At 44.6% G+C, this 22,421-nt stretch overlaps 1 protein-coding gene across 1 annotated transcript in view; it reads left to right on the plus strand.

Moving 5' to 3' along the window:
- Positions 1-22,421, plus strand: part of HYDIN (HYDIN axonemal central pair apparatus protein) — a 3,273,799-nt gene that overhangs the window by 129,395 nt on the left and 3,121,983 nt on the right. The window lies entirely within an intron of this gene.

Here is a 22,421-nt window from a genome sequence, read left to right on the forward strand (position 1 = left end):
TTCTCCTGCCGAACCATTACAAAAGGGCAAAGACCATATTGATATTTTATTTATATTGGCTCATACACAAGTGTTTCAGAGCGCGACAAGGCAAGGGAGGGGAACGGGCGAACAAAACAGCGATCTTACTAGGCCCAGTGACATTGAGAACGCGCAAGTGCATGGGAGAGGGGGGCAGGGGAAAAGTGCATGGGAGGGGGGAGAAGTGGAAAGTGCGAAGCAGAGGAGAAACAGATAAATAACTATAAATAAATAATAAAGGCAACAAACAGTGGTAGTGCAGCCAGCAATTTGCAAGTGCTAGGTTTAAGGCAGCAGACGGGGTAGGTCTGATAAGTGCAGGAAGAAAAGGGGTCTGGGGGGCTGTATGGGTACAGATACAGACCCCACTGCAAGGGGTGGCCTGGAGGCAGTGCGGGAGGGTGGCAGTGTGAGCAGGTACCTGGGCCCGGAGGAAAGAGGGTGGCCAGGTACACGGTGCCAAGAGAGAACAGATCAGCAGGGGAGAGGGGGAACGAAGGCAGAAGAAAAGACGAAGGTCTTGAGGTGCTTCCGGAACCGGAGATGTTTCTCCTCAAGTTTTAGAGTGGCAGGGAGGCTGTTCCAGAGGGAGGCCCCAGCCGAAGACCGAGATCTACCCCCGCATATGCAAATCGGGCTTGCTCCCACCCGAAAAGGGGCAGTCCAGCCCAAACTGACTGGTCCCACCCCTTCTGCACTAGACCACAAGCAACCCCAGATAAGTTTGCATCATTGGGCTGAGCAGTCGCTTGGGTCTCTAGGCCCAGCGGGTACAGGACCCACATTTGGGCATACCCATCCCACTAGCAAAACAAGAGGTGATGGCTTGAAGGTTTAGGTTTGGAGTTAATCTTAACCTCTCCCCTCTTCGAGCAGGTGCAGTATTACGCTTGGATGATGTGACTGTTACCCCTTTAAGATTCTTGCCCTCCTCACCTCGCCCTTGCTTCTCAGTAGATCTGATGATGCCAGGTTCCTACTTTGTTTACTGCCACATTCTGTAATTTCTGACGGCTATACTTTTGGAGACATGATATATCAGAACTTCCTGTGTTCGCTGTAAGGCAGCTTGTTACTGCTATATAATACATGGCGGCCTGCAATAGCTGTATAAAAGCCTGCAAAAATAAATGTCTTATTACAGGCTAGTTGTGACATCACAACTGATCTGTAATAAGAAAATGAGACCAGAACTACTGTGTAATCAGTTATTACGCTTTGGTTGTGATGTCACAATGCCTGCTTTTGAGAAATCAACTTCTAGGGTACCAGTGGTCCAAGGGTGAATATCGGTTTCTAAACCATCAATCAGCCCACACCTCTAAATACACCAGAAGTGATCCAAATAGATTGAGATAACAAGCAAATTATAAACCTCCTTGTCCAATTTCGGTAACATGGACGGAACGGCAGGCTTTTCTCAGAAAGGTCGTGGATCGCTGGATAGTTGCAACACAGCAAAAAAACAGCAAAATAAGTTTTTCCCAATAATAAAAGGAGTGTCCAATCAGATTGTATTAAAAATATCAGTCGAACAACACTACGAAATACAACCCTCTCTGTAAAGGAATTCAGAGGACAGACTGTTTCAAAGAAGGAAAAGGGATGCATTCTGGGTACTGACATGAGTCCGTATGGTTAATAAACACAACAGTTTTTGTTAAGGATTCTTGGCTTTAGCACAAAGGGAGCAATGGGTCTTAAAAGGTCTCTATGACCTTTCTGGGAAGTACCAGCGAGACAGGACCACAATGTACCTTGTGCTGTAATGTTCTTTGTGCTCGACAGGGTTGAGTCAGCTTCAGGGCCCTTTGCAGGCTTCTGGGACAGAGCTTGAGACGGGAGTCACTGTGGGTATCAAGTGGCACAATGGTTCGGCGAGTGAAGCTGAACGAGCGGCTGCAGGATGGCCTACACAGCGGCTCAGGGTCAGGAATCGTCTCTGTGCTGACATGCCATTATGAAGCAATGGCCAAGATGTCTCGGATGCCTTTAAGTGACGGATGCTTGACAAGGGTCAGCGTTGCCATTGGTTGCGTATCAAGGTACTCGACTGGCTCAAAAATGTGATTGGACACTGGCAGAGGCTCATTGCGGCACTTCTCCCAGCTTCTTCAATGGGCTTGTATCATCCTTTAATGCGGATGGCCCAAAGCTGAGAAGTGTGGCAGGCAGCTACCTTGTACTTTGTTGTGGGTTCAGAGATCTTATGGCACTGCCTATCCAGGAAGTTTGCTGCAGAGCCTAGCAGGGCACGCTGTCTGGGTACCGGTACTGGAGTGTCCTGGGTTCTGCATCTCCCTCTGTTCCTTGGGAGAAGTTTAGGGGAGGGATCTTGTTTCCCCTCTTTAGATATCCTGGCCCTCCTTCACTGGCGGCAGATGTGAGGCAAGACTGTACCTTCAGCCAGAGTCCAAGGTCCAAGGTGGAGTTCTTCTTTCTTCTTGTGAAGTCTTCAGATGAACTGGCAAACAAGCAGTTAGGCCCTCTTTTAAAGCCAAGAGGGCCACAGTGATTGGTGTAGGGTAAGCCTACCTTAATGAACCAATCCTGGGGTCCCTACCAACAATCTCCTTTATGCGTGAGCACATAAACAGAGTGCTTTGCAACAGGAAAGGTAAGGGGTGAAATCCGGAACAAGGTGTGCCCCAGAACTAATATGGTGGAAACCATCTCTCAAGAGAAAGAGCTTTGGGCATACTCCCTTGTGATACCTGGTCCCAACCATATTCCTGTCTGCTGTTGATCAAAGAGTCTCTCTGGTTAATGGATCTCTGTGGTTCCTGATTAAAGCAACAGGTCTAACTTCAAGCTGTGGCGAGACAGACTTTCGGGCTCCTGAAAGCCACATTCTCGTACTTTATGAATGGGGTGCCCCTAGTGGGGTGGCGTACTGTAAACAAAGGGCCCAGACATGACGGTTCACTGTCATTGATACTGAGGGCAGGAGCTGGCTTCATGTTGAAAGTTACATATGAAAGGATGTTGAGTTTTCCGTTTACTTTTTTAACCTCTGCAGCCAGGCCACATGTGGTCCTGTTTGAAGTACCCTCTATTGGTATGTTAATCAATTCCACCAGCTGCAGGGCCTAACAAAAGAGAAGGGCGGTTCCATGGAGCCTTTGTCAGTTAATCAGGCTGAACATGGTTGGTCCTTTCCCCTTCCTGGAGATGCCATTGTTCACTCCTGGCTGTCGCATTCCAACTAAATATGACCGAGGTGGACTGCACCTGTAGGCTGTGTCCACCCAGAGTACAGAGGTCTATGCGTTTGTCGTGGTGTGAGCATAGTAAAATGTGTGTGGATTAGCCCCACACATTTTCCTGAGGTTAGTCGGTCATCATTCCATTTAATTAAAAATGTCTAACGTCCAGGCGAGCACACGCCATACATATGGATGGTCGAATTCCACACACTGCTGCTTAAACTAGCAGAGAGAACCCAAACTATCACCGCAGCACTTAAAGCAGTTAAAAGAATTTCAAATTCCTTGCTTACAGAATAGTTTTCAGCGTCACTTTGAAGACATTTATTGACAATCAACTGTCTATGGAAGAATGCTTAGAATGTGTACTGCTGGAATTTAACGGACATGTAAGCGTCTTTTAGGCTCATGCTTTTTTAGGGAAAGCAGCATAAGTAGACGGAACTCATCCTACTGTAAGGCTTCTTGCCTGCCTCATAGCATATGTGAATCTTTGAAGAGTATGTTCACCTTCATTAAATGTATCACTCTATACTGTACTCCCTGATCACTGACTACCATGTAAGAACGTAGCTGGTATCAAAGACTTGCATAGTGGTGCTTTATTCCCTGAATTCAAAATTTTCAGTATGATTCCTGGCCCGGTCTGGACCACCCCTTCCATTTAAATGCATGTGTTGCTTTGGGTATAAGAGAATGGTGGAAGGATGCTGGGGGAGTCCTTGGTTTGTTTGGTACTGTTCACTTTTTACCAATAAATGGTTCACCAATCCACCAGAATAGTCAGTGGTCATTTTTCCATGACAGTGCTCACACTTTCTATACCCCCCTCCCCACAAAGGGGCAGCAAAGCAACCAGTCGGAACCCGCCCTGCCCCCATCCGTTCCCACTCCCAAATCTCATCAGGCCCAGATGAAGACAGGCAGCCAGACACCAGGCCCCAACCATGCCAAGCCTGTCCCTCCTAGCACAATCAAACCAAACCTGCCTCAGCCATCTGCGCCCTGGTTCAGCCCTGAAAGTCCTCCACCCCCACCTAATGCCCTTGCTATCACTACCCAATTTTTCACAGAAAGTGTGGTGTATAAATGCACCTTTTTTAAACCTAGAATTTTAAAAAGGTGTTTTGGGGGGTAAGGGGGAGTCATGGCGCCCCTCGGGATCCCTTGTTATACTTGGTTTCTCATGCACGTTTGTGGGAAAGGTTTACATTTCTCCCATGGAAAAAATGTACCAGTGCCACTGTCCCTTTTTTTTCCAGCTAACTTCAATCTTAAATTAATGCCACAAGGTCCTGTGCTCATGAATGCAGAGTCAATAAATATTAAATTGCGAATCAGTTTGTATCGGAGGAATTGCGTTGTATTACGAAATTGTCTCAAAAATATACTATTCCGTTCTTATCTCAATGTATAATTTAATGTTCCTTATTAGTGCAAAGACAAGACTATCTGACAGCCAACATGTGTCTCGACCCTCTGGGTCTTTATCAAGGCTGTGATTAAAACCATTTAAATGTGACACAATACATTAAATTAAACAATAATAATAAAAACATATATTAATAAAAACCAATTGTAACCTAAAATGGAAATCCGATGGGGTGAATGAAAAAAGCAAAACAATGTAACAGATCAAGAATTGGTCAATAGTAATTGAAGCATACGTTAGTAAAAAGCAGTTGTTACGTGGTATGGAAATATAAAAGGAAGAGAAGAACAAAAGAACAGACAGAATTAGTTAGCCAAACAGATGGGTGGTCCAACAGTCAAGGCAAATTGCCCAAAAAATGCCTGAGCCATAGAAAGAATTTGAATCGCTTAATTAAATACTGCATGGTAATTAGATTTTGCCTAGTTCGATGCTAAATAAACAATTCCACCTTTCTTGTTTAGTTACTCATTTAGGACAGTAGCAGGAATCCATGAAAGTACGAGTCCAACCAAGGCTTCCAACCTCAATCGTTGGGCAAAAGAAATTCTAAAATCCCACTAGTGCATGGGTCTTCAAACTTTTGACTGGCCTACACTAGCATTTTGCGTTTTTAATTCGGATATCGCCCTATTGCCCTATAGCCCAGTCCGAGCCTGACGGCTCATCCGTAATGGGCGAGGGGGCGTCCACCCAGTGGCCCCCTCACCCTTTATGGAGGAGCCACGGAGCCATCTCAGTGAAACACCGAGCCCTTCCCTCAGCTGATTTTTCCAGCTAAGGGAGTGCTTCTTGGCTGTCTGAAATGTCAAAGGGAAACATTGTTTCCCTTTGACAGTTCAGTTCCCCAGGCGCACATGCTCACTGACCCATGCAACGCTGGGGGTGTTTTGCTATGCCAGCCTTGCATAGCTCATTGGAAATGCTGGCTGGGGCACTGCATGTCTGTATGTGTGAGGGGGAGCTCATGGGCCTCCTCGCACATACTGACGGAGCAACCTGGAACCAGACATTTCAGCACCCACGCGCAAACCCCTGCAGTAGGTATGTTTTATGTTCATTTATTTTTTTATCTAAATATGTGTATGGATGCGTGTATGCTTGTGTTATGAGTGATTGTTTGGTGATGAGTACTCGTATGAATGAGTGATTGTTGCATGAATGTGTGTGTTTGTTTTGGTCTGTGGAGCTAATTTTGGCGAGTGGGGGGATAGAGCGGGGGTAGGAGGATTGTGTACAACAAAGGCATTTTAAAAATGCCTTTGTTGCATAATCCCCCACCCACCTGCCACAATCGGCTCTCTTTCTGAGACACTGGAGCCCAGGGGACAGGGTTGGTATTTTTTTTACTGGGTATCTATTATAGATGTCCAGTAAAACATACCATGCTGTCCCCCTTGTTCCCCCAGCGCCAATTGCAAACTGTTTGGCTTTTTACTCATTTTATTTTTAAAGTATGCTCTAAAATGCAACATTTTAACCCATTATTTAAAATAATTCACGGCCAGAAAACCCCCCCACGAACTCCCATTGATTGGTTCGGGCTACCTTGCTGTGCTCGGTCGCTATGGCATTTTTGTGGGAAATATTTATGCCCCTCCACTTAGAAAATTCACCAGCTCCCACTGGCCCTCAGACTGTGTTGGGAACGGGGTGGGAGGAGCCCAGGGACTGTGGTGGAAGCAGGATGGGCAGGAGCACTGGTATAGTGGTGGGAGCAGGGTGGGGAGAGCCCAGGGTCTGTGTTGGGGTGGTGAGAACCCAGTGGCTGGGTAGGGGTGGGATGAGGGAGCCCAGTGACTGATGGGAGCAGGTGGCGGAGCCCAGGAACTATACTTGGAGTAGGGTGCGGTGACGGTGTGCAATACTTAATAGCGATTTGTACATACTGTCCATTTGGCATTTTTGGGGTGGCCCGGCCTGCCCAAATTTGGCTCGGGGGGGGGGGGGAGGGGAGGGTCCTGGCATGCCCAAATTTAGCTTTGGGTGGGGGGCCCATGGCAAAAAAGTTTGAAGACCACTGCACTAGTGTGAGTTGAATCACTATAATAAAATGGAAGTGAAAAATTAGCACAATAGTAATTAAACCTCAAAATATCAGTGACAAAAACAAATCCTACCCAGTACCTGGTCTAAATGATCTTTCTGTCATAATCCATCAATTGCAATAGACAAAAAACTGAATTATTTCAGGATGAAAATCTGTAATTTTAAGAGTATTGATGTGTTACCCCTCAAGTGGTTACCCGTGGTGTAACTGTTAAAGTCCTCACTGACCTTAAGTCACAAATCATTCATATTCCTTTTATAGGGTACTGACAATTACGCTTTGTTGTGCTGTAAGGGTGGTTCCCAGGTTCGGAGCCCGTCCTTTCAAACATGCATCTACAGAAATATGTTTCAGAAAAAGGCATTGCAGCAAACACTAAATTCAGTAACTGACCGCAAACCAAATAAGAATGGAAATCGTACCGCTCTCCTTACGTACCATACTATTTTATATTCACAGGCGCTAGTGCCCTGATTATCCTCTCCGTGCTCTGGCGTTCCGCGTGTTGTAACAGCAGTCATCATGTTGGATCTAATATTAATAGCACGTTGTGCATGCTACATATGACGTATGTACTGTGTGTTAGTATTCGTGTTTTGTTGAACGGTAGCAGGTTCCAAAAACAGTTTGAAATAAACCATGCTCGTTAAAATTGAATGTCATACTGAATAGCGCCTGAAGTACATGTGTCTAACCCAGAAAAGGATACCGAGAAAGAAAGCATTTCCAGGTCAAAAACAAAAAAACAACTGCTGAGGTGCAGAAAGTGTATGTGCATTGAGGGTGCAAGTATCCGAATGGTGCTCAAAAGTAATAGGTCCTGAAAAGGTTCAACAGTCTGTGCTTGATAGCATAAGCACCGAAGTACACACAAGTTACTACTTCCATATCATGCTCAGAAAATGTCCAAATAGATAAAATGTGAATGCCATGCAAAAAAGCGGTTCCAGGTCAAGGTTAGGACACCTTTCAGATGAAAGGACTAAATGATCTGCCCTGCCACTGGGGCACACTGAAAACCGTACATGAAATGTCACGCAGGGCCTGCAGATGTGTGTATAACCAAAACCATCTTTGAATGGATTGTGTCCTCCCACGTATTCCTCATCTTTGATATACTCCGATATCCTGCTTGTAGCTTTGGAAACTTTTCACAGCAGAGGGTGCAGTGCGTCGTCTATCTTGTGTCCTTAGGTGACCGCCATCCACTCTCGAACGTGACGTCTAAGTTAGTATAAATAGCACGCACTACGTCCGTTGTCTGTTATTTTTTCTGCACAACTACGCTTTGAAACGTTTCACTCGCCTCAGCAATTTCTCTATTGCGTATCGAGTTTTCTCAACAATGTCTACCCCGAAAAACGGGAGACGGTTTATCAAAAAAGGCAAAAGGGAAGGGAACAAGGGAGCAAATAAGCATTGAAAATTGACAATTAATACAAAAAACAAACAACGGTCCTACTAGGCTTATGACATTCAGTGCTTGCAAGTGCAGTGAAGAGAAAGAGAAAGGGGCATGGGGTGGGAGGGAAAGTGCTATTAGAGTCCCCGGGTGGTGGGCAACTTCCAGCGGTGCCTGGTTGAAGGCAACAGGTAAGTGCTATACTTTTATTTTAAAAATAAACTGTTCTGGAATGGTTTCGTGTGTAGGAAGAACTTGAAACTTGCACTTTCAGTGAACGTCCCTTTAAACAGAAGGAGCCTATGTTTGGGAGTTTGTATTGTTCATGGGAGGGGGACAGGCGATGGGGTTTGTGTTGAGTGGGGCCAGGCCAGTATGGAACATATTTTCACTACTTCTTTTCGTACTCTTCGACCACTGTCCTTCCCCTGCTCCACCCACTCCCCCACCATTCTCTCTCTTCACGCTCTGTACAGGTACTATGGGCCTCATTACAAGTCTGCCGGTCAGGAATAAAGGGTACCGGTAGCAACATACTGGCAGCCATTTCGGGCCGACAGATTGCAACTGTGCCTGCCGGGGCCTCTGCGCCCGGCAGCATCTAACCTGCTGGCTCAGCGGCCCCGGTAGGCATAATTTTCACGGAAGCACCGGCACCATTGGCAACGGTGCCGGTGCTTTCGTCTCCCCGCTCTCACTCTATGGGAAAGGGGACTTATGTTTTCCGCCGCCTGAGATCCCGGGCCGCCGGATCTTGTAATGTCCTGGTGGCACTGGGATCTTGCGGCGGAAACAGTGTTACGGGGTTGGCGGCAACCAGACGGTGGCACCGGCGGGTTACCGCCAACCACATGAGACCCTATGTCTTCGTCCATCAGGCGCTAACACTTTTGCGAGTGGTTACAACAGGTGTGACAAGGGGCCGGGCAGTGAATTAGCGCCCTCTAGAGGCCAACATTGGCCCACTCCCTCACGCGGAAGACGAAAAGACCTTGTTCGTTACTCAGCCTTTCCACCTGCAGGACAGTCGTTCCTTCGTGGACTACTGGATCACATAAATCGATGAAAGGTCAGCTTTTGTTATGCAAAATGCGGACAACCCACCCCTTCGCCGTAAAGGGTAAAAATTGCCTAGTTTTTTGGGTATTGTAAAAAGACTGAAGATGGCAGTGTATTTAGTTAAAGCACGGACATGTTTTTGGTTTGTTAATGCTTACAGTCTTGAAGAGGTGTAGCAAAACAGGCGTTGGATATCAGTTTGTCGAATTTTCTTGACAATTTTCATACTGTTGGCCATGTTAAATCTGGAGAACCCCTGGTATAACCAGTTACAAAAAAGGGCAAACCACCTTCAAAAGTCCGTTTTTGCCGGAGAAATGAAATCGTTATGTAATGTGCAACATTTGGATCGCGTTCTGACACAATTTGCTCTGTTTGCTCATAGACCAGTGTTTTTTTTTGTTGAAAGAGGTGCATGGCCAGTATGCTACTGTCGCATCCCAATCGACGCGAATCAGAGGTTTTAAATTACACAAGTAATGATAACTGACTTGTCTTTCGCCATCCCTGGAGTCGCACTCTGGTATCCAGTCTGCGTAATAAAAAATGCACTAGATCTACACAGCGTCGCCCATTGTGACGCAATCGCCCACTTTACTGCGCAGATAATTAACCTTGCGAAGGGCGGCTACGATTCAGCAGTGAAGGCGCTACTCCTCCCAACCGCAAGGGCGCGCGCCAGCAGTGTGACGGACACCCGTGGCTCCCCACCTGAGTCCGCGTGGATGGAGCCAGGGCCGCCTCGGTTCATCCCGCCTCTGCTGCGGTGCGGCAGAGCTCTTCGCGGGGTGACTTTGACATGTAGTATTAACGATGGAACAGTTTGTCTCGGTGCCGAGAGATTGTCCTGTGCTTTCCAAACGACCTCGCCGTCCTTGTCACCTGGTAGTATGTGTAAAGCAAGCGAAATGGACCTGCTTTGTTCTCTGCAGAGATTAATAAATGCAGGTATGAGGGGCCATGAGAAAGGCAAGTATATATAGGCAACGTTATATCACCAGTCCTGCCTTTCACTATGAGGCCTTCACCCTAGAACCCAGGAAAACATGTCCCTAATGGTATTCCCCATGCACCTAGGACGAGCAATCTCGTCCTTGGCAGTTAAGGGGTTAATTTGCCCTGACCTTTCAGTTATTCCGTTTGATCTCTACGTGCCTATACTCTGTTTTTTTCTGTATTTTCTTTTCTTACTGGTCTGTGAGTAAACGAATGGTCGCTACCAGCTAGAGGTGTATATATAGACCTGTCACTACAGAGGTTCACTACACCCTGTGTTCACATGGGCCAAGGGCAGAGGTCTGCCGTTGTTGACTCCCCAGAGGTAATGGACTACAACTCGCATCAGCCATACACGGCACAGTCCATGGGAAGAGATCTTCGAAGCTGTTGTTCAAAATCTCTGGAGAGTCAAAATTTGCTGACCCTTATTCTAGAATAAGGGATCCCCATAAACTATTCATTGGGAAGATGTTCTTTCGGGCTCCTTCAACCAGGCGGGTGTTTGTGCTTTTAAAGTCTGTTCATTCCGTTGTAAATAACAGATGGTAGTACTGTAACCCAGCTAAGGGCCCCATTAGGATTGTGATGGGCATGGTAAAACATGGTGCTTCAAATACCTCCTATGATGGAGCTACTACCTAATTATTTATGAGTTGAAAATGGAGGGTATATTTATTTCATAAGGTACATAGTAAGTACTGCGTCTGCATAGACTGACCCATATGTATCCAACCCAGTGCTTTCATGTACCCTGTGCTGTAAATAGCCCATGCTTTCCCAACTCTTAATTTCTCATTATTGATGAAGCGAGGTGGTATTTAAAACCCCATATTTCTCTCTCTCTGCCGACTGGTTGCTTGGCTGCCCTCAGTCTCACTGCATACCTGGCTCTTCCATGATCAGGCTCCCTTGCACTGCCTCCGGGCCTACATAGAATTCAAGGGGCTTTAATGTGTGTGTGTGTGTGTGTGTGTGTGTGTGTGTGTGTGTGCTCTGTAGTTATGATTAAGGTGCTCAACTCCTAGAGCACATTTGTGATGTCATCTTTGTTAGCAGTGCACGGTGGTGGCGCGAGTTATGGTTGCTTAGCTTACCGTAACTGTTGAATTTCTGGTGTTTTTCCGTATTAATTGTATCCATAACATCCCATTAACAATGTTTTTTACAGAATTTCATAGGTTTTTATTAGATAAGTGATACTTTACCATAACATCCCTTTAACAACATTTTTTTCTGTGAACATATTGGCGGTACCACCCGGCGTTGCATCAGCCTGTAGCTGACTTGCACATAGGGTCTGCTATAGCCTTGTGTATGTTTTATTGTGTCATAACGTCTTATTTTTTTAAAAATCACAAAATCGTCAATCTCCCGAAATTGCCTTTACCCCGCTCCACCCCTGTGCAGTATCGAGTGGATGGGGTTGGTCAAATTTAACTATCGCTAGTACACCCCAGACTGGTATGTAGACCTTGTGTCCTAACTTCCTATTCTTGGCAAAGTTGCACAATCGTCAATCTCCCGAAATCACCTATACTGATAGCACATGGCCGGACCCCGCCCTGTGCAGGGCAAATGGGTGGGGTTGGTCCTATTACACCATCGCCAGTACTCCTCAGATTGGTATGCCGACCTCAGGCCACCATTTCAGCACACCAACTGTTATGGGTTGCGGCCAACCCCGAACATACAAATATATATATTACATAGATACCTTTTATTCTGTGCTGCTGAACAGAAATCTGCATGCAACAAAAACGAACCAAGAACATTCTAAATCTAGTATACAGACAAACCCTTGCCCGTTTCTCTCCCATATGCTCAGAGTTCCCAAATCATTTTCTTGAAATATTTGAATTTTCAGCAACTGCATTTTTTAGATGTTATCTAAAAGTCAAATAAATGACTTTTAATAACATTACAACATCTGCATTACGCGTAAAACATTAAAAAGTATCAAAAACTATACAATATAAACTAGAAGATACTCGTTCACCCAATTAGAATACAGACCCATCACTAATATAGTAAACCATATAAAACCTCCAAGTGAGGGAAGTTGGCATCATTTATGAGTTTAAAAGAAAACATTACATATATCCCTCCACCAATAATCTGCCAACCATTATTAATAACATTAAGGTGTGCTTTAATAATCAGCCAGAGGCGCATAAAGTGGTAAATCATCAGTGTTTCCTCCCCACTCATAAAACGGTACCACAATTCATCGCCATCAGGGTCATTGCTACAGCAGTTTCCTAATACCCTAATAGCTCTAAATCTATCTTTTTTAAAGGAGGGACATTGTAATAAAATATGCTTAACTGACTCCAGATTTGACTGCTTGCAAAATATGCACCTATGACCAATCCTACTAATGCCTATTCTGGCGCCTAAAACTTCCAGGGCGTTTACCAGATTGACTTTGGTCTCTCATGTATTCAATCTTCAAGATAGTTAGGAAAATCTTTAAGATACATAGCCATCTTCCCGAGGCAACCCGCCCCCCCATTAATTAAATAAAGGCACTATTTTAAGTGGCCAGGCACACCCGATTCTGCATTCTATCCACACAGTTAATCTCAACCCTCTGGATTTTTGTTAATCTACACTCGGGGGGGGGGGGGGGGGAGGGGCAATGATTTCTCAACTTCAATCTATTACTCCATATGGAAGGATTAAGTCATCATGGATGATGGAACATTTTTGATAGCACAAGTTCCTTCATTTTGCTGCGGGCCCCCAAGGTTAAATGCTTTAAAATAGTGTGTTCCTCAGCGTTTGCCAATCTCCAATAGTATCTCACTCTTTTTCCTCTCTCTAGGAATTCCATTGAGTTGACGTGGCACTCAGTCTCAAATACTGAATGGGTAAATTGTTAGGGAAGTTGAGCAGGGGTCCTATGCAGTTAATAAATACAGGACTACAAGTACCAAGTAAAGTTTAGTTGTATTGAGAAATGACTGATACATTTTGATGCCATCTTGATAATAAAGGTTACGGATACTAGGGAAACTCATCAACACGCACCTGTTTTGATAATCAACATCTACTTTGTATCCAAATCCATACTTATAAGATTAGTCAAACTTGATAATGTACTAATAGATTGGTCCAGTACTAATAGATTGGTCCACTACTTATCCCAATGGTACTGTTGTTTTGGCTGGACACTTCAACTGTAAATGTGGGTAATGGATGGTGGTTGTGAGGAGGTTGATAATATCAGAGGTGTTGCCCGGTCTACCTATTTGTCGGGCAGGGGCAACTATGGTAGGATTTGGTATGCATTTCTTTCCAAGTGTTTTTTTGTGCAAATTAATCTATTCTTTGAGGGGTCACTCTGATGTTTCAACATGGTCTAATGTTTTTGCAATGCCCACCATTGATTTTTATGAACTTGGGGGGTGGAAGTGCTAGTTCACTTAAAGGTAGTGAAAACGATTGTAATTGGCCATGCAATGTTAAAGGTATCGCTGCATTGTATGGGCCACCAGGAAACTGCAGAGTTTATGAAAAGCAGGTCTTTGGTGGTCTCGGGCCAGGGTAATAGGGTTTCCCAATATAGTATGAATTCTAAGTAAGTTTGATACAGATTTATTGAATTGGTGGGGTACCTTAACTAAGGAAGACACACTTTTACATTCCCTGCCAGGGGACTTTCCAAATCTGTTTACTAAGGTTGAGAAGACCAAAGAGGGCCATTTTAGCTGCTCAGCAACACATTTCTATCCACGGCAAAGGTAGTAACTTTGATAGAGAAATCAGAAAACAAAAAATGTCAAATGACGAAAGAACTATGGTATCTGACCAAATACCAGGGCAGAGAAGAAAAAAGGTGCTGAAATAATGGTATAGGAATTGATGCAGATCACATCAACACCAAAAATAGATCTTGAAAAACCAAGATATATTGAGCAAAATTGTCAGCCAGAATAGTCGTGCCATTTAGTGGACACTGAATAACAAAAGCAACAATCGGTCCTATTCACAATCCTCTGGCGTTTCTGAGGATGTATGGGTAGATTACTTAGCTGAAAATTTCAGGCAAAGTGTAGTAGCCGGAATGCCTTGAGCACTATCATCATTGGCACGTCAGCATGGTTCCCCTCTGATCGATTGGACATTGAGCTCCTTATTAATAAACTAAACTTGAGTGTCCGTCCGGATAGGGTGATGAACGGTATTATTAAGAACAATCTTGTGCTTTGGTCTGACATCCTCTATCATCTGTTCATGCATATTGTTAAGGATTCCAAATGCCTGATTTCCTGGACAACCTCGATACTTGTTCATATTTTTAAAAAGGGCAACGGAGAAGATCCGTCTAGCTGCCATCCCATTTCATTGATGGATACAACATCAAACATATTTGCAACACTCCTACTTGGGGAACTAACTGTGTGGGCTGAGGACATCATTCTTCTAAGCCTTTTACAAACAGGCTTCAGGAGAGGGAGTGGGGACGGTGGCGAGTGGATTGGCTTTGACTGTCTGTCTGATACTGGACCTTTTTCGGGCTGATCACTTTGTGCAATAACAGAGCTATTTTCCGCTTTTGACAACGTGGATATCTCTGTTATGGTCCAAGTTGTCTAGCTGGGGGATAGATCCGGGCTTACTTCGTCTGATCCTATTGCTATACTCTGATAAATCGACCAAGGTTAGACTAAACACGCTATGTGAACTGTCGAGAAATATTCACCTGAGGAGGAGAGTATGCCAAGGGTGCGTCTCAGCCCCCACCCTATTCAATCTATATCTAGCTGATCTTTGGGCTAAGAATAGGGAGTGGGGGTTGGAGGGGGTTTATGTTCCCACGTGACCGGGTCTGAAAATGAGATGCATCGCATATGCCGATGATCTAATCTTACCGAATTATACACAGGCTGGATTACAGCAGCAGCTTGCCAGTGTGGTAAAGTAACTCGGTGCAAATCACCTGCCGATTAACTCTATGAAATCTTGTGTAATGGTTCGTACAACACGCAGAAAATCCAGAAAATGCACATGGAAACTAAATAATACTCCAATTCACAGAGTGGAATCGATGTGTTTCTTGGGCTTCATAATATCTGTCAAACATTGTGAACATCTTAGATTACGAATGGTTGGAAAGATTCGCTCATGTACCTCATTATTGAAGGTTACTTAAAGTAAATTGTGTGTATACTCATTGATGCCATTCATTGAGTTCTACAGAGCTAAAGTGTCACCTATTATTCTACATGGTTGTGAACTGTTGAATGTTAGCAATCGGAAATGTTTTGATGTCCTAGAGTCTAAAACTCTGAAATGCGCTTTAGGGCTCCCAATCTCAGTTCCAATTAATGTTACTAGATTGGAATTGGGAATGAGCTCTTGGTGGTACAGTACATCAAAAGGAGTCTCTCTCTATTAAACAACTTGGATAATGCATGCAAATCTTCTCTTGGGTTCTATCTTATGGCGTTACTCTCAAAGGATTCTAACTGCAATTTAAAAAAATTCAAGAGGCGATGTGATTATATACGTAAGACTGTTGACTTGAATGGTATGGAGCCAGATGCCATTTTGAAAATGAAGATCAAGGATTGGGATAGATCTATGGATCTGCACCGTTGGAGCCTGTCAGAGCCACTCCTCGAATTCGTACTGAAAGCGCCCAGACTTCGTTTGACTCCAAACAGCATGGCTCGATGCTGTTGAGCTCCAATGAGAATAAACTGAAGGTGTTTGAAGAGGCCCTGTTTCTGCATAAAAGGACCCTAGAGAATTTTGAGCCCTGTTATCTACCTTTTTAATAAGACGTATTGATAAACTTGACATTTTGCTGCTGGAACCTTTTGAATAAGCACCCTGGTCTACAAATCCAGAGTGCCCCTTTACTGAAGTTTGCTTTCTCTGTGCTTCCCCCTACAGGGGGGTATCCCTACATATTATCCCCACCAAAAATATCGCCATACATATGGTCGTTTGTCTCTCCATAAGTGATATTTTTGGGGGGGATAATTTGTGGGAGCGGGGCTTGCGGGGGTGTCCCCCCGCACATTTAAAAAGAATGCAGGGGCTGCAGGGGTGTCCCCCCGCAGGGTCCATGGCTCAATATTGCTGCAAAAATATGGCGATGTTTTTGTATCGTGATATTTTTGCGGGGATATTAACACATGGAACCTACAGGGGTGGGCCAGTAGTATTAGTTTGTTGCATTTTTGTCAGTTTAATAATAAATCCATTTTTTTTATAGAACATTGATTGGACTGTTTTTGTTGTATCACAGTAGTATTGTTGCTTTGGATTGCTTCTGTACCAGTTAATGCCCCTCATGAAGGGTACAGCATGCCCTCTGCTGAAGTTACCAGAATTGCTGAAGGGGGCAGGGGGAGCGATACCTGTAGGGACTGTGCCTGTTTCACCTTTGATTGGCATCACTGCTGATTTAGGAGTGTTGGGCTGAGTTAGGTGCTTTAGCCACTACTCATCTATATACTCCTGTAGGGTGGTAGTGCTTTTGCCAGTCGTTCACCCAGAACTGTACACAAAATAAGTCACTATATCGTATGTGTTTACATTCCCCTGACCAACATTTTCTAGACCCAACATTTTCAAATTCCTCCTAGACATGTAGCAACCAGATTGAAAAGAAGTAAGTTACAGCAGTCTGAACGTATTTTTCAAAAAAGGTAGCAGGCGCCCTCCTCCAGAAAGAACATGGCATGATCACCTGTTCTGTTTTTCTTTTTCCCCACTTTGAGAGTTCAGAGCCATCGCTTTTTGCTTACTGTGATATGCAAATGAAAATTTCCCATTTTTGAAAGGTAGTCTTTGGCCCACCCACATGGGCAGTCCAGCACCGACATGCTATGGCAATTCCCTTCTGAACAAGAGTACCAACAGCAACCCCAGACACGTGTTTCAGCCTTGTTGGGCCTCATCCGTGACAAAGACTGATATGCAATTGGATATTCCTTCTTTGTGAAAAGTACACTGAGCTAAAAGCGATGGCTGCGGACTCTCACAGTCGGTAAACCACAGAACAGGTTATCATGCCATGCTCTTTCCAGAGAGGGGTGCCTGCTACCTTTTTTGCAGCCTGAAAGTAGTTTGACTGGCAGCTTACACTTGAGTAGCTAACACATTGTTCAGTAGCTGTCCGAGATCCTGCTTTTGTGGTTGCGGCATGGCAATTATTCAGTGCTTCTTCTTGGAGAGGATGGGCAGCATACGGAGAGAGATCCACCATAGAGACGTTTCTGCGAGCCAGGCTGGCTAAGCCCATGTGAATGACCGTGAGAGGCCCCATGTTTCACCACTGAGGTTCAAGCTGAAATCGGATAATCCCTTGGAACAAATGCCTTGGAGTATAGTTTATACACGAGTGCAGACAATGCAAGAAACTTCACAGCTGCGATGTTCATGCTCGTATTCAATTTTGTGCTTTAGATTTGTAATGTTTACTCTGTCTCAATAAATGGCAACATCGCGATTAAACACTTGGCTGTAATGAACCTCCTTCAAGGAAACTTGCAACCCCAGCAAAGGCCACTGTTCTCGCGGCAGGTCCCCCAGACCTCTCCTAGTTTATTTTTTTGTTTTTCTCAAGATGTTCACTGCCATCTGTTCCCGAGTATTTTGGCAACAAACATAGACTGCCAGTTAATTCCCAGCCGACTGTGTGGCTCTAGGGACCATGACTATTCTGTGAAGTGCAGTCATAGTTAAAGCTCCTGAGGACAATGGATCATTTGTGCGATTGTTTGAATTCTGTTTTGTTGGGGAATACATGCTCTGCTAGTTCATTAGTTTGTGGTTGTGGCGCATGTATTTACGAGGATGTGCCAAGCAGAGGTGGAGCCAGACGGCAATTCTTGGGGTGGTTTACAGGGTAACTTAAAATGGCGCTCTAAAGGATCACACAATGTCCTCATTGGAATAACACATTCATAATGTGAAAAAACTCCAAGTACCAAAATGCAATAGTAAATGAACCTAAAACCTGCAATGGCTGATTATTTGTCACTTGAGATAAGACAACTTTCTTCAAGCCGTGGCTGCTCTATTGGTTTGTCTACATTCAAGATCTAGAGACACAATCTAGAAAAGTCTGGGTAATAGTCACCTGCTTTAGTCATTGTTTGGCAGCTTTGCAACATGTTGCTAAGCATGAAGCGAAAGAAATTTACAAAGCCACACAAGATGTGAACATTTTTGTGTATTTAACAAGTAAATATGGTCTAGTCTGCATTCCAAAATTTAAATAAGAGGCTTAATTTGGATCCAAGTTACTTTGTAGGAAGCTTATTCGAAACACTTCTTGATCGCAGTGCTAATTACTAGTTTGACAGTAACAAAATGTCTGCTGTGCAGGAGACAAGGATGAATAGTGGTTTTCTAAAACCCCCACTCATAACACTTCCTAAACCATTAGGGATCCCAATTATAATGGTGAAATGGGCACAACATGAATGGTACAGCTCCTTCACCTCTTGAAGGTAGCATGGGCTACGCGGCTAGGCTACACTCTTCGAGAGTAGTGTGTGCTTGGGTGGCCCGCCACAAATAACCATGCTGACTCTTCTAAGAAAATCCAAGGGTGTTTATTGAAATAAATTGTCAGAATGGATGTTTCTAGATTCATTTTGGGAGTGTAAGGGGCTAGGGACTAGCTGGCTCTAGGGCTGTCCCTTTTCTCTTGTGATGTGCCCGAACTTGAGACCCATCTCCCAGCCCGTTAGTGACTACTGATTGGTAGCCTCTAGCTGTTGCTCTTTTCACTACAACTAATGGTGTTCTCCCTAAGTCGTTGGCTATCTAACTCCCTGGGGAACTTCTAACTCTTTTACTATTCTCCTCCCACCACGGCACTGTCCCTCCAATCTCACACTCCTCCTTTCCACCTCCAACCTTCGATCTTACTTCCTTTCCCACTCCTGTTCTTACTATAACTGATATCTCCGACTCCTACTTTACCTCTGTTCCCTCGTCTCCCTCCTTCCTCTCAAGCCACTCTTCTGCTTCCTTCTATTCCTGTAATCCTAACTCTTCTTCAACTCTATACCAATATATCCTCCTATCCTTCTACTCACTGTCGCTCCTCTTGCTGCTACCACAACTATTACCACTCTGCTACTACCACTACCTCTCTCTGTCTCTACTATTCCAAGATAAGGGGCTCTGCGCACCAACCTCACTGTTATGATAGGATAGGTTATTTATAACGCGCTTAATACCTAGAGGTTTCTAAGCACGGACCCGGGGATCAAACCTGTGGCATTCAGTGTCGTCTTGCTTCTAAGTCGAGCATGTTGCACCGGAGCTATCCTCCTGAGAGACCCCAGGGATACAGTGTCATGCTCATCCTCTGTACTAGCCCCGGTTCAACCTTTCAACCTTCAGGGACTCCCAGGGATATGATGCCCTGCTAACCCTCCTACTACTAACTCCCACTATACCACGATTGTCATATGGTGGCTACTACCACCAACTACCATCTCTACTCCCAGCCACTACTACCTCTGTCACTACTACTACCCCACTCCACTACTCCTACTCTACCTCTACTGCTCACACTACTCTCTCTCTCGCTCTCACATAAACTTTCTACAGACCCCCTCCTAACATTATCATCCGCATGCCAAAAAATGCTCTCCCTTTCTCTGGTCTCTCGGACGTCCTCCACCTCGCCCAACTAACCCACACTTGCACACAATTCTTAAACAAACCACCCCCATCCAGGATTGGCACTTACCTTACCCAATAGCTTACCTGGCCCCAGAGGATATGACAAGGGAAGGACATAGGAGGGCCAAAAAAGGGCTAGTAAGCCCCACCCACTGTCCAACATGGACTCTGCTTGAGTCCCGGGACGCTGGACTCCTTAAGGGCCGCAAGCCTTTTAAAATAATATTGCAATCCCAAGTGGCATAGTTGACCTCCATGGGGCCTTTTAAAAATAATACTGATATCCTTCCTGGTGGACTATGGGAAAAGGCCTCTGTTCAGCCTTTATGTTTGTATAAAATCCCTGGTGTGTTAGTGGCAGCGTTTCTGTGCGGGATCCAGCTTCCTGGAGTCGCGCTCCTTTGCGGACTGGTGTTATGTTGCATGGTGGCTGCTGCTGCTTCTCGTCGGTCGGTGTTCTGTTGGGCTGCGCTGCAGCGCCACTCTTCCCCCTCCCCCCCCCGCATCTTCTGTTGCAGCCTGGAGGCTGTCAAACTCTGAAGGTAAGTAGGGGTTGGAGGGGGCCTGCCTGCAGCCAGGCACAGATTGGGTTAGTAGTGAGCTGCGTCTCCCCCCACCCGCCTCCTCCATCTCCCTCCACCCGCCTCCTCCATCTCCCTATTGACAGGGCCGCAAAGCTGGCCCGGTCACAAGTGTGAGACAGCAAAGAAGCATCCAAAACGATAGTACGGTGCTACCCAAAAACAAAAAAAAAGTAAATGGCCAATCAAGGTTCTATTAAAAAGAAAATGAGACTTTACTCCAACTAAAAGGGCTTTTGGTTGAAAGGGGCACATTGGATATGAAGGCATGCTCATTCAGGTAATGTCTTTGCAGCATTGTTCGTGTTTAGGTATATGGCTTTTAAAAATGTATGAAGTGGGATCTTACGCTGTGGAATAGATGGTCAGGGATAGACCTCTTAAGGGTAAGTTTTTAGGTGCCATAGTTCATACGAGTCTTGGAAAGGACCAACCCTAGAACATAGTATAAACACTGAGATGGGAATCAGAAACTTGGTAACAAATGTGCCTCACTATTGGGAACAAGTGAAGACCCATCCCATTGCGGAAAAAGAGACTTGTTTGTTAAGCTAATGTAATTTATACTGCCTACTGTTGCCATTTTCATGGTCGTCAGGCACTCGGACAGTTCTGAAAGAGCTGGGAAGGCTTAGTTCCTTGGAGGAAGGGGAGGGAGAGTGCAAGAGTGCTTTTGCTCTTCTGTTGGTAGTTTGTTTGGAAAACTAGTCACTGTATGTTGGATTTGCTTCTAGGTAGTATGGGTTGGTGGGCATTGCGTTTGTGAGTCTGCCAGTTTGGTGGGCCTGTCGTTAGGGATGTAACGGTATTACGGTATACCGTTAAAGATACTGTGAACCACTTAATTGAACAATAATAACCGTCACATTGTTTATACCGGTATACCGTTCATACCGTTAAGTGTGCTTTTCAATCTGATTTGGAAAGGCTGCAGTAAGCAAGTGCTGCGCAGTCTTGGTCTTGCACCGTTGGATGTGCCGTCTGACAAGTAGTTTCAGTCGGCAGTTTTTAATGCCATTCCATAAACCACACGTGCCTGACACAAAATGAATATGTTAGCAATAGGAAGAATAAATACAGTGCTAAGAAGGAAAAGGGTTTACTTTGGGTTGGCGGTTTTGGGGTTTATATATTTATAATGGATAATGTTTTCTAAACATATGACAATGGGGGATTTCCCTGATTCTGTCATTGAATTTACATATAATAAGTCACACTGAAAAGTTTACTCATCTCTGAGGGTATTCTCTGCTGCCATACCAAAGGGTAACATGTCTGTGATTACTGAACACCTTTTGGCCCGCAAGTAAACTAAAGGCTGTTACGTAAAGAGAGAGTGTGCGTGTGTGTGTATGCGCACAAGCGTATACTACCATCAGGCTCCAATGATCTGTGGCATGCAGGTTATCAAGATGGCGACATGTTCATCTTCTGTTTTCTACAAAAAGAAGTTCAATACCTAAAAGGTGCCACAACTCACATGGGTATCCTATCTAACAGGTAAGTAGCACTATGAAGTTCAAAAATACAAATTTTATTAGTTATACACAATTCATTGCTAAAAAAGTCATCATAAAAAATGGTCATATTAAATAAAACAAACAACCAATTATAAAATCACACAAGTAAATCAGCTTTAGTCGATTCAATTTGATCTCTGGTCAGACCCGTGTGACCTAATCACGCTAAGTCCCCTAGCATAAAATGTTGTTTTGGCTATTTCGTATTTTAGTTTTTCAAATTCCCAACTTGTCCCATTGTCACAAAAATGTGGGACATTCTTCAGGGGTGTGTAGTGTCTTGTGTAGATCTTATCCAAGCTGAAATCAAGTATTCAAATTTCTGTCTTCTTGTAAAGACGATGTACCCTGTTAATATAAAGGAGGCACTATATTACTCTCTCTTATGATAGTGCTAGTCCATCAATTAAACTGACTGCATGACCCTTATCCCCATAAGGGTGAAAAGTATGTGGCTAGTTACATACCTCTCTGACTCTAGAGTTCTCTAT

The sequence above is a fragment of the Ambystoma mexicanum genome, chromosome 1p, assembly GCF_040938575.1.
Source record: "Ambystoma mexicanum isolate Mex_15411 chromosome 1p, UKY_AmexF1_1, whole genome shotgun sequence".
Lineage (NCBI taxonomy): Eukaryota > Metazoa > Chordata > Amphibia > Caudata > Ambystomatidae > Ambystoma > Ambystoma mexicanum.